The sequence below is a fragment of the Furipterus horrens genome, unplaced genomic scaffold (assembly GCF_987537825.1).
Source record: "Furipterus horrens unplaced genomic scaffold, mFurHor1.1.pri manual_scaffold_12, whole genome shotgun sequence".
Classification (NCBI taxonomy): Eukaryota; Metazoa; Chordata; class Mammalia; order Chiroptera; family Furipteridae; genus Furipterus; species Furipterus horrens.
Genome location: NW_028327182.1, coordinates 28,782,197 through 28,792,169, shown reverse-complemented (window position 1 = coordinate 28,792,169; position 9,973 = coordinate 28,782,197). Strand labels below are relative to the sequence as shown.

Below are 9,973 nucleotides of genomic sequence, written 5' to 3'. Positions count from 1 at the left end.
TGTGAAGGATACTGGCTGGTGAATCAGATTAGCTCCTTCCAAGATGAAGAGGGCAGATGATCTAATTGCCATAGTGAAGAGGAAGTAAACTTCAGAGAGCAGTCTCACATTTTGTTCAAAATTTCATAGGTTGGATGAGCACAGGGCAAACCTTTTTGTGACTTCCTAGTTCCATTTCAGTTCCTGTGGCTTTAATGACTGTCTTGTAGCAATTTCCATTTACAATACCTTATCACCTGCTGAGTCCTTCTGAGCTATATATGTTACAGAGATGTGTCCTTATATAACCAAATTACTGATATTCAAGAATAGTCACGTAAGCCTTGTTTGTGATTACCTCAAAAGGAAAGTTAGGCAAATACACACTAACTATAGAATAAATAAATGTTATGGCTTATTCAAATAATAAAAAGTAAAGAACCACCAACTATAAACAATAACATAGCTAAATCTTGCCCTGACTGGTGTGGCTCAGTGAATTGGGCAATGTCCCATAAACCAAAAACTCACCGACTGGATTGCCAGTCAGGGCACATGCCTGGTTGCAGGCCAGGTCCCCATTGGATGACCGTGAGAAGCAACTCATTGATGTTTCTCTCACACATTCATGTTTCTCTCCCTCTCTTTCTCCCTCCTTTCTCCTCTCTCTAAAAATAAATAAATAAAATCTTAAGAAAAATAACATTGCTAAGTCTTGAAAAATAATTTAAGAGAAGGTAAAGAAATACAAATGTGTATATATACACATTTAAGTTCAAATAAAGTTTCAAAATAGGTAAAACTAAACCATACATACATAGGTTTACATACTTTAGCATCAGTGCTCAGTTATTCACGCAAACACTAATTTAGGTGTTGCTGTGAAGGTACTTTGTAGATGTGGTTAAAGTCTATAATTAGGTGACTTGGACTAAGGGAGATTATCCTAGATAATCAGACTGCCCTGACGAAATCAGTTGAACAGCCTTAAGGGCTGCACTAATGAGGTTTACCTGATAAAGAAGAAATTGTGCCTGTGGTTAACAGCTTCAACTCATCCAGCCTCCCATTCCTGATGGCCAGCTCTGCAGATTTTTGACTTGCCTTGGATAGCCCCCACAATTATGTAAGCCAATTTCTTACAATCAATCTTTCAATATACAGGGTTGGGAAAAAGTAGGTTTACAGTTTAATGCAAGTAAGTAATATAATAATAAATAGTAATACAAAAGTAAACTCTGTGTTTCACATACTCACAACTGTAAACCTTTTCCCACTCTGTATATGTTTACTGGTTTTGTTTTTCTGTTTGAACTCAGATTGAGGCCTATACGAGGTCTATCCAGAACATACCCATCCATATGATATGGAAAATAGAGACATTTATTGAGGAAGATACCAGATACAAGAAACATTGTATGTAGGACAATAACACCTCAGGCCCCTTCAAAGTAGGCACCTTGGGACCTCACAGTTCTCCAAGAATCTCTTCCACTGCTCAAAACCCTCTGCAAAGTCCTTTGTTGGAATCTCCATCACCTGCCCTTTCATGTTTTCCTGAATCTCATTGATAGTCTGAAATTATTACCCTTTCAAAGGTGACTTTAGCTTTTGGAAAAGCCAGAAGTCACAGGGCACCAAATTGGGGATGCAGAGGGCTGAGTCACCTTGATGATACAATGTTTCTTGTATCTGGTACTGCTTAAGACTTGACAAATGAGCAGCTGCATTGTTCCAATGTAGCTGCCAACCAGAAGTTGCTCATAGCTGTGGCCGTTTTTGTTGTGTTACATCTCTCAACTGATGAAGAATGTTGAAGTAGTACTCCTTTTTAATTATTTGGCCTGGAAGGGTGTACTCGTGATACACAACACTGTCCCAATCAAAAAACACAGTTAGCATGATCTTGATCTTATTGCAACTTTGCTACATCTTCTCAGGTGTGGAGAACCAGGCGACTTCCATTGGGATGACTGAGCCTTTGTTTCTGGTTCATAGCTGTAGACCCATGGTTCATCTCTGGTTATGAACTTCTTGAAGAATTCTGGTTCATTGGTAGCGGTTTGAATTCGTCGGCAGCCGTCCGTCTCGAGAGACGATGCTGTAGCTTCTTAAGAGTCTATCTGCACCGCCGAGAATGGCTGTGCAGTCCGACTCAGGAGTGACACGGTATCTGTCTCCTCCCGTGTTGAATCGACATCTTGCGATGAAGCTACAGAGCCTGGGCAGGGTGATATGGAGGGTCTGCTGTTGCCCATGCAGCAGACCCCCCCTCTCTTCGCAGCTGAAGGGTCCAAGGGAAAGACGGAGTCAATACAGCTTGGCTTCAGGTGCGCCGCAGGAGTTGCCGGTGTTGACTACAACGTCAAACCGCCTTAGGGACTCCGGCTCCGGATTTTCTGTTGGGGTTTACTCCCTTAGCCTTTCCCCTGAAGAGGTATGCCGCAAGGCAGCGGAGGTTTTTTGGAGTCAGAGTTTTCCTTCTTTGAATTATCATTAGCAATTGCAGCAACATGTTCCTTCTGCTCTGGTAGCAGAAGCTGTGGAATAAGTTTTACTATGACATGTTTCATGCCAAAATCCTACACCAAAATCTCAGACACAGTAGTTTATGGAATTCCCAAATCAGCTTCTAGTTCTCCCACTGTCAGTTGCTGATCTTTGTTGATTGTAGCCCATACACATTTAATATTCTCAGGTGTTCTGCTTCCTGCAGGCCTTCCACAGCATGGATCACTTGCAACAGATTCTTGAGCATCTTTGAAGCATTTGTCACACTCTTATTTGTGCTGCACTCATTGCATCGTCCCCAAAAGCCTTCTGAATCATCCGAATAGTTTCCATAGAGAAATGTTCAAGCTTAACGCAAAATCTGATGCAGAGTCATTGCTCTACTTACTCAGTCATTTTGAATGCGATGCTCACACTGTACACATGCTCACTCAGTGGTGTGTACTGCCGCCCCCACTGACTGGTACAGTGAAGTCATCATTGCTCACACATGCGCATTCCAGTCCACTTTCCTTGGCTACCAAATTACATCAGTGTCATACAAATGTTCTCATTAGATTAACAAAGGTTGGGCTTATAACTCATATATACTATGCAGCATAATTATATAATAAAACCATAAATAAAGGAACAGAATTAAAACCAGTAAAAGTCAAGGTATAAGATTATGATGATTTAGAAGAGAACTACATCAAACTAAGAAGTTTTGCACAGAAAGAAAATCATCAACAAAATAAAAAGACAACCCACAGAATGGGAGAACATATTTACCAGTATACCCGATAAAAGGTTAATATCTAAAGTTTATAAAGTCCTCATAAAACTCAACACCAAAAAAACAAACAACCCAATTAAAAAATGGGCAAAGGACCTGAATAGGCAAGGAGGACATACAGATGACCAATATACATATGAAAAGATGCTCAACATCACTAAGCATCATAGAAAGGCAGATTAAAATCACAATGAGATGTCATCTCACATCTGTCAGAGTGGCTATCAACAACAAATCAATAAAAAGAAGTGGAGGCAAGGATGTGGAGAAAGGGGAACCCTTTTGTACTTTTGATGGAAATGCAGATTGGTGCAGGCACTGTGGATAGCAGTTTGCAGACACCTCAAAAAATTAAAAATGGATCTGGCTTTTGACTCAGTGATCCCACTTTTGGGAATATATCTGAAAGAGTCCAAAACATTAATCTGGAAGAACATAAGCACCCCTATGTTCATTACAGCATTATTTACAATCACTAAGATATGGAAGCAGCCCAAGTATTCATTAATAGATGAGTGGATAAAACAACTATAGGACAATGGACTACCACTTGGCCATAAAAAAGAAAATTTTACCTTTTGGGACAGCGTGGCTGGAACTGGAGAACATTATGCCAAGTGAAATAAGCCAATCAAAAAAAGACGAATACCATATGCTTTCACTCATATGTGGATCCTAATTAATAAACTAAACTAAGAAGCAAAACAGACACATAAATGGAGAGGAGATGACAGCTAGTGATGGGGGAGGGTTAGGGGGTGGAAGGGTTGAGAAAAAAAGGAAAAGGGACTCATGGACATGCATAACAGTGTGGTGATTGCTGGAAGGAGGGAGTGTAAGGGGACTAAATAGTAATGGAAAAAATACAATAAAGATAAAAAGGAGAATCACATGGAGCCTCTGAGTGCTGGAAGTATCTATTTTCTTCCTGCGTGGTGCGGTAACATGGTTTTTCATTACAATCATTTGTTAACCTGTACATTTTAGTTTATCTATTTTATGTAAGTTTCCAATATTTTAAAAGTGTCTTAAAATGTACCTTTTGCATAATGAAAGAGTACCTAATTTATTCTGATATAATATGGGAATATAAATTTATAAAGATTCTCATTTAATTTATTATTTTGGAAGCATTCTGTAGAATAATATTTTACTGTATTATTCCAAACACTTAAAAGTGTTTTCTACAGTGTACATTATAAATATTTTTAAATTTGTTATGCAAAATAATCATGAAAACATAAATATGTACTGCAAGACTAAATAAATAATATCTCAGTAATGTATTTGAAATTTGGTTAGCAAATGTTCTATATTAGTAGTGTTCTGTTCTATATCAGTTTGTCAGATTAGGTGTAGTCATCACTTAAAAAATGTTTAAGGCTTTTGTTAAGGAAAAAGTAATATTTCAATAGAAAAAAAATGCTACTTTTATTCTTATTGCCCATATTCTTTGATGGTGATCTTGGTGTCAGTGTTCTTTAATGTTAGTCTTTAGTTCTGTTATATATTATATCCTGAGAGAGGGAGGAACCCTAAAAATGACAAGTCTAGAGATTTTAAAAGCTCATATGAAGTTTAAAAGAATACTTAGAATAGTTTTAAAAGTGTGTTTATTTTATAATATATTTTGAAATAACAATAAACATAAAATATAGAATATAGACTGTAGATCTATTTTCATATAGACTAAAGGAATAATCAGTATAAGGCCATACTACCACCCTGAATGTATCAGATCTCATCTGATCTTGGAAGCTAAGCAGGGTCAGTCGTTGTTAGTACTTAAATGATAGACCAGGTGGGAATTCCGGGTTCTGTATGCTTTGTGCAAGGAATAATCTCACAAATAATCAAAATTATCTATAAGAAAATGTCAATTTGAAAAGTTTCAGAACTTCACTCTACATAAAAAGTTTATATTAATTTATTATTAGAATTAATGTATTTAGTAGCATTTATATCCAGATTCCAAACATTTGAAGAATCATTCGAATTCTAGATGTATATTTCACATCTATCACTAGACTCTTAGTGTCATACTGTCAAATTTGAAGGCAGTCCTTGAATTAAATACTCCAGTTCAAGCTTTAACATAGGGATGAAAGTTGATCTAATTTGACAGTTCTCTAGAAATAATCATTCTGACATGTCAAAGATGGAACATGCCTGGATCTCTACATTATTCATAAATGATAGAATCTAGGGAAAGGAAAAGAATGACACAAGTCCTACACTCAAGAATTAAATACTTCAAAAGCAAAAAAAAAAATTAGTATAATTTATATAAACTTGGGTTAGGCATGGAGGATGAGAACATAGGAATATATACATCATTCTATCTGTTCAATATTTTTAAACTTTTCCCATATTTACTAAAGTCAGATTTGGGAAATTATGAGAGAAGGTGGATAAGGCACAGTTTTGGCATTTAACTTCTCTGATCAGCGATATCTTTAGATGTGAAGTTTACAATAATTAGTAAATAACCAATAGTACAAATGTATTAGGAAATATTAATTACCTTGTATGTAGGTTTTGAATGAAAGATACTTTTGTATAACTTTGTAATTTGATTTAAGATATTTTCAGCAGCTACTTATGAAACTCTAGTGTTTCTTTTATCCGCCTTGTTTGATTGATTATTTATGTCAGAGATTGATTGAAATTATTACTATATCCCCCATGTTTTCCTAGTTATAACAGCAATGGCTAAATCCATTTCAGAGTTGGTTGTTGTGAAGTATTAGCTTAAGGGAGGTTTTTATTTTTATCCACACACACAAAAAAAATGCATGATTTTTTCCCCCAACTACACCATTTGAATTAAGACCTAATATGCAAGAACCACTTCTAGAGTTGACATGGTACTTATTTCAGATATCTTTGCCCATCTGTGCCTTAGATCTCTGTGAGGAGTCCACCATAATGGCACTGCAGTCAGTCAGCCTATGAATAACAAACTCTCTGGGCTGAGTCAGCTGGGTCATCTATTGCTTCCTGCTCACAGAGGAGAGCTTGAAGTGATAGATAGCTCCATTAACAGTCTGACTTGATACACATGGGGAACACCAAATTGGAAACCTTATATTTTTATCTCTCCAAGACAAATGGCAGGGGTACAGATGGCTCATTTTCCAATTGTAATAAGGATGATATTTGGGAAGATGAAAGTTAAAAAATATTTTACATAATGGAATAGTACTTGACTTTTAATTAACACATTTCAATCTAGACTGTCAAAATATTTTCTCAGCTTTATTTGAAAATATCTTGGAAAATTTGGAAATTCTGTATGTAATTCAAGCATTAAATATTTTTATCTTAAGTAGAATAGCAATTTTCATGATATTAATATATACATATCTGGCATATTATAGGACACATTTTATAATGGAGCAATATTTTATTTAATTAATTTATTTGTTGTTTTTCAATTACAGTTCCCCCACTTTTCCCCTCGTTGCTTCTCCCACATCCAGCCCACCCCTTCTCCCACAGTCAATCTCCACCCCATTGTCCATGTCCATGGGTCATTTATACAGTTCCTAATGGAGCAATATTCATATGAGGTCATTTTATAGATTAGAGATTGTCACAATAACATCACAATTGTTTTCTAATTTGCACTATTAAATATACATAGGTATTATCACTTCTTTTTTTAAGTTTAAAGAGGGAAAATAAAATTTGAAGCTCAGACAAATTGATTCACCAAATTATTTATAATGATTTTATTAGGGACTGGGTGTTAATAAGTAGCCTTAGGAAAGCCCAGGCAATGCTGCTTCCCTCCATTTGCCAGTTTGAAAGTGAGTTACTTAAGAATCAGATACCAGAAATTGACAAACTTTTTCAGTGTGGCAATTCTTTCACTTCTTCACAGCACCAGCCTGATTTAAGTCATTTAAGTTACTTCTGAAATTCAAAACTACTAATGGAAAATATACCAAAGTACAAGGCGCTTGTAAAAACAAAAAGAAAAGGAATCATTTTAAACTCAGTGTTATTGTATTAGATGTCACTGTAGTTGTAATAAACAATGAACATTTTCTAAAGTATCTACAATAACCATGACATCTTTCTTAATGTATTCTTTTTCTTTTATGAAAAAATAGGGAAACCTACATTTCCATCCTACCCACCTTTACAAAACATGATTTTTTTTTTCCCTTAAGAGATTCAAGGACCTTTCTAAGGTACTGTGAATTTGGAAGAGGAAAAAAAAAAAAAAGAGTAATTTCACTGTTTCTATATTTAAGGGAGGAAGAAAAAAGTATAGATTTAAAATTTCAAAATAATATCTACTCAACAGATATAATTGATTACTCCTTATATTTCAAAAACTATGTTTGGTCCTTATACTTGATACAGAAAAAAGTTAGATATAGTCTATGTCTTCATGGAGTTTAGGGTATATAGAAAGAAACAGACATTAATGATAACACAGAAAAATATACAATGTCAAAGGTGGTAAGAGCCATGGAGAAAAGTGGCATTTGACAAGGGAGACTTAATAATTTCTGTCAGGAGAGGTTTCTATGAAGACAAAACAATTGAACTGATACGTGTGGAATGCGTGTGATATTATAATGAAGCAGGGGTCATGTATGATCTTCTGTGCAGGTGCAGTCATGATTCATCATAATCTAGCAGTTTTCCAGAAAGTGCGGACAAACAGCCTCAGTACAGGGTCTCTGTCCAGTATCCATGTCCTTCGTCTTAGCCCTGGGATATCTCTGGAGTTTCCTTCTTCCTGAGGAACTGGTCTTAGAACATGGTTTCTGTTCTGTACCAATGTTCTTTGTCCTAGTCCTGGGGAACTTCAGGAGTTTCCTCCCTCCTGTCTATCTTCTGCCTCAGTCCGTGTGCCATGGTGGTCTCGTCATGCTTTCACCAAAGGCATGGTCTGGTCTGCGGCTCTGTTTTAGATGCTGCGACACTGGTTACTTTTTCTTCTCCCACTAGGAATGTCTGGGCAAAGACAAAAATTTTGCTGAGAGAATTAATGTGGAGAATGTAGTTACCTTTTTTTTAAATTGCAGGTTGAGTAATTTTACTCTCATCTCAAAAGACAAATTAAGTCAGTTATTCTTACAGAACAGATAATATGCTAACTGGACTTTCTCATGGTTACTCATGAAAATCAATTTAAACCAAGAATAAGATATGTGTATTCTTTTGCATCACCTTTTGTTATTCTCATTTTTACTAGTATGTGTATTGTGAGTGATGACTCCAGAAAATTTTTTAAAAATCCAATCTATTTTAGCACTGGAGTTAATGACATTAGAAAATTGATATTAATTACTAAAGTGAATAGTACTAATAATAAGCTAATGTTCTCATATTTAATAGCCAATGAAAGGATTAATAACTGTGCTCTCATTCTTTTGCTATTAAGCTTAATGTGTTGATGTCAATTTTTATTGCTATGTTTATTATTCTTAGGAGTTTTAATATATTAACACTGTGTTTATGGGTATATTCTAGAGTATGTATTTTGTGATGATTTGAATTAAATGATTTTGAAAAACAATTCAGTGATATCGTTATTCATGGCATAAGTATTTTGTTATACTCCATATTTACAGATATGTATCATGTTGACACTGTATGTTCAAACATTGAATTGCATAATGATACAAAATCTAAAATGGCATTAACACTCTATCAAACTCTGATACAAGACTAATCATGAAATAAGGCTCACTATATTAACTGCTGTATTATTTAAATTTAGTAAAACCATATAACTCTTAGCAATTTAAGAGATGCTATTTTTTCTTATTTCAGTTTTCATAGGAAACTGAAATCTATCTATCTATAGGATAGAGACATAAGGGGTGGGATAGATGGGATAGCAGTGAATAAAATAACTTGTCTCCAAGTTTTGTTCTTTTAATAAGTTAGTGTACCTTATTTAAGTACATTTTTTATATAGTGCATATTTCTATCATTTATTTATCCATCTTTCTATCTATGTATGTATCTATCTTTTTTTAACTTGGTTTTCATCTATCTCCTTGTTTGGTGCTCTGTGTCCAGTAAACAAAGGAGAGTCAAGCTCAAATTGGATGCTTTATGAATAGATGGATATGTATGTTCAAATGTGTAACTTGTCAATGATTTTTAATTATCCTTGACTGATTTCAAATTGTTAATTTTAAATTATTTTATGTTTTTTTTTTCCGCAGAGCATTGCATTTTATTATTATTATTTTTTATTTTTTATTTTTTTGACATGTATGAGACCAAGCGTCCCTGGCTGCTACAGAAGTATAGCAGACAGGTATAGTTAAGAAACAACTTTATTTTGAGCAGGGGGAACGACAAGATAGCACTTAACAGCTATATTGTAGTTTGAATCCTGCTTTAGAGCATTGCATTTTAGACAAGTTCTTTTTAAGCTATTTTCCATAAGAGCAAAACAACCTTTAATTTTTAAATAACATGAAAATGTAATTATTATTACATTTATTGAAGTATGTGACAACCCCAAAAGGTACTACATCATTAGAATGGGCTTAGGTAATAAGAACACCTATTTTTTACTTCATTTCCAAGGTTGGTAGCCCAAATGTTGATTCTGTGACTGAGAGAATTCACCCACTTTCAATTTATTCTATTATTTCACTAGGTGCCATGAGCCTGTGGGTGAGCTCCTTACCCACAGTTGCTAGATGGTTGCTGCAACTCCAAGCATCT

At 35.0% G+C, this 9,973-nt stretch overlaps 1 non-coding gene across 1 annotated transcript; it reads right to left on the bottom strand.

The window, feature by feature from the left end:
• Positions 1-9,509: 9,509 nt before the first annotated feature.
• Positions 9,510-9,641, bottom strand: LOC149995984 (small nucleolar RNA SNORA63). The gene has a single exon (XR_016507525.1). It is a non-coding gene; the product is annotated as a small nucleolar RNA SNORA63 (small nucleolar RNA).
• Between the last annotated feature and the right edge of the window lie 332 nt (positions 9,642-9,973).